This window comes from Camelina sativa, chromosome 13, assembly GCF_000633955.1.
Source record: "Camelina sativa cultivar DH55 chromosome 13, Cs, whole genome shotgun sequence".
Classification (NCBI taxonomy): Eukaryota; Viridiplantae; Streptophyta; class Magnoliopsida; order Brassicales; family Brassicaceae; genus Camelina; species Camelina sativa.
The window spans coordinates 13,800,068-13,803,775 of NC_025697.1; the positions used below are offsets into that span (position 1 = coordinate 13,800,068).

Here is a 3,708-nt window from a genome sequence, read left to right on the forward strand (position 1 = left end):
TATTAAGATATATTATTAAGAGTAAAAATTTGAGAGTTAGATAAGTTAGTTTTAATAATAAAAATAACTTATTTGTATATATATATATATATATATATATATATTATATTAAGTAATAAGCTAATGATAATGCACCAACTACACACAGAAATATAAGGTTCTATATATAGATACACGCATAGAAAATTAATAAAAGATTTATTGCCTATAATTTGGACTTAGTGATAAGAAACCTAATGAGTAGAGAAACCCTTTCATTGCTATATAAACAGTCTTTGTGCCAACAAACTAGTCAAATCATACAAAATAAAAATAAAGTTAATGAGGAAATTGAAATTATCTTTGATAGCGAATGAGAGATCAATAAAAAAAAACATTCATGAAGAGGAAGAAAGGGATAACGAAGAAACTTCACGAGTTGAAAACTCTTTGTGGTGTCCAAGCTTGTGGGGTCATCTACAGTCCGTATCAATCGGTACCAGAGGTTTGGCCCTCAAAGGAAGGTGCACACGAGGTGACTATGAAGTTTATGGAGATGCCGATGGCAACAAGAACCAAAAAGATGATGGATCAAGATACATATTTGCGGAGCAGATTACTAAAATAAAAGAGGAAGTAGACAAACTGGCTGTTGAGAATCGGGAGTGACAAGTTAAACGATTTTGTTTGATTGTCATGAAGGAAAGATGTCCGAGTATCATTATGGTGCAAATGACCTTCACGATTTGCATCGTTATATTGATCAATATATCAATCAGCTTACTCAAAGGATGCAAAGTCTCGTAGAAAATGGTCAGTCTTCTTCTTTCCCTCCTCTTCCTATTGGAGTTGCGGATATAGATCCTCCTGCTGTTGCAGATTTTGCTGTTGATGTGAGTACAGCCGCAATAAGTGCTGCTAGAGAGTTTTGTGCTCATATTCCATACCAAAATATGAATATGAATCAAAATCTGCAAGAACCGGTTCAAAATCTGCAAGAACCGGTTCACATGATTTTTACGGTCATATTCAATAAGAAGTCTACAATAACATGACTAGGAATCATGATTTGAATTTGGATTTAAATCATAACATGAATTTGAATTCAGATCTGAATGATAATCAGTATCTGAATCATGAAAACTCATTTAATGATATGATGCTGGCGCAAAATGTGGGTTATGCCGGAGGACATGCTAGGATTCCTTTCATAGACCACTATAACTATCACCAGCAACCAACCGTTGATCTTGCCATCACCAATCACATGCCTTCCATCACCTCCTCTACCACCTCTATTACCAGTGTTTATGCTTCCTACATTAACAAGAATCTTTAATCAAAAGAAGCATATTTCTAATGTAGTATTCAATTGTCTGAATTTATGTGTTTTATTTTCTTCATGTCGGAAAAAAAAATGATGTTGTCTTTGTTTATTTTTTTCTAGTTAACTGTTGTTGCCTACAGGTTCTACCTTTATACATTTATCTTATTTTGATTATTAAGAAATGAATTTGCGCATCAATTTTAATTTTGTTTGAAGAAGTTTAGTTATTTTGAATAAAATTATTAGTCATTTTTAAAAAATAATTAAACAAAAATATATAATTAAGCAGGTCCCACAAACGATGTGGGCAAACTAACTAGAGTTTGTTTTTTCACAAAATATCTTATTCTTATCATCTTATTTGCCAAGCAGAAAAGAGTCATAAATTATGTTTGACATTTTGCAAAGATCTAAGTATGAAATATTTGCGACAAAAGTTTAACCATCAACAAAATTAGTTTGACTTTTCAGAAAACGATGATATTCGAAATATAAAGAGCATGTTACATTTTTGTGGTTTCTCCGTTAGAATTCCTTTAAGTCTTGTACCAAATTCAGGCCAATGTTAAAAAAATAACATGCATAACGGAAGAAATACCAAACCAACTTTAATTTATTATAAATATAATATCTATTATAATCAATAAAAATCAGCCATCAAATATTCTTTTAAATCAGGTTTCAACAATAATAAAAATCCAACAAATATACAAATTAGATCCTAGATAATTCTCTTCTTCATTGCTATAATTCCACGTTACCCTATACCTGCACCACACACACAATAAGATGTGTGAATATTACCAGAAAAACTTAGAGAGGCAATCGTCCCATCTATAAATTATACATACAAGTAATCAAAATAACAACCATAAATAAAACATAAAGAAATAAGCCAATAAGCATAACATAAGAAAACAAATTCATCATCCGTCCTGAACCGTCCTATGGTCGTAAAAGCCAACATACAGTTACGAGACACTATAACATCCGAGAACCGGAATCCCGGTTTTGGATGTGCATCGATTGATGCAAGTATTGTGTTGATCGATGCAAGGCTAGTTTGGTCGAGAAACGAGTAAGTTAAAAATTGCGTTTTGGGGTTAGGAAAACCCTAGAATCGAGTATAAAAGTAGGGACTTGAGGGTTTGGCTGAGTTTGGTCGTTCTGTTGTTAATGTTTCGATTTGCATGTATTAGATTGATTATGTGAGTTAGTCGATTTTGTGTGGTATGGAGTCCTATAACATCCTCTACAAGCATTCAATTAGATTCTACGGTAAGTTGTGTTTTTGTGTATGGTTTTGGATTGTTTTCTTAGCCTTCTGTTCATGGTAGTGCAGATGGTAAGAGGTGGTGCTGTCGCTGGTCGTTGATGCGGATGTGGTCGCGGTAGGGACAGAGGCCCAGTTGTTAGTGACATTGTGGACTAAAGTTTGATTGTCGAGGGCGTCCATAAGTCATAGGTATTCTAGGAGGGGTACGTGAGTGTTGCCGGTGATGGTGCCTATGGGGCAGTAGGTCGGTGGTGCTTGACTTTCGAGTGTGGGGGTCATAGTAGGTGGAGCCCTTGGTGGAGATGATAACATAGCGGGCTTGTTGGCGCAGTTGTTGGAGGTGGTTACAGGGAGTTGCATCAATTAGTGGCTGCAGGTGCAGAAGGTTATTCTCAGATAGAGCGTTTCTCGGGTAGTACCAACCATACTATGGCTGATGCATGGAGGAAGAGGCTGGAACGCAACTTCCAGTCACTTAGATGTCTTGAGGAGTATTGGGTGGACATAGAGGTCCACCACCTGGCAAATGATGTTCACTTATGGTGTAGGTCGATGGCTGGCAGGGGGCACAAAGCTAGATGACATGGGTTAATTTAGTGGAGGAGTTCAACCGCAAGTATTTACCTTCAGAGGCACTAGACCGTATGGAGGTGCAATTTCTGTAGTTATCTTAGGGGACTCGGTCCGTTGGTGAGCTCGATGTGGAGTTCAGTCGACTTCTGGTGTGTGGGGGCCAAGCAATTGAGTTTGAAGAGTCTCAGGTTAGGAGGTTCATGACAGTTCTTCATGATGACTTGGGATTCCATTGCAAAGTGCAAAGTTACACCACGAGAGCGGAGTTCGTTGAGACCGCAGTTGAGATCAAGGAGAACATCCGGGCACATGTCGTTGATAACATCATTATTTTACCCACTTTAGCTATAGTTTTAGTATGAATTTAGGAAGAGTTTGATGTGATTTCAATGCTTTAATGTCTATTATCAAGTATTTTAGGTTTCAAGAAGGGTTTACAGGTTTTATAGCAAAAAGGACCAAAGGACAAGGAAAATACGTTTTAGGAAAGATTCAGAGCTTTATAATACGGGCAACTTTTGAAGAACTTTTACAACTCACATTTTGACGTACT

At 36.4% G+C, this 3,708-nt stretch overlaps 1 pseudogene; it reads left to right on the forward strand.

The window, feature by feature from the left end:
• Positions 322 to 1,318, forward strand: LOC104738224 (annotated as a pseudogene).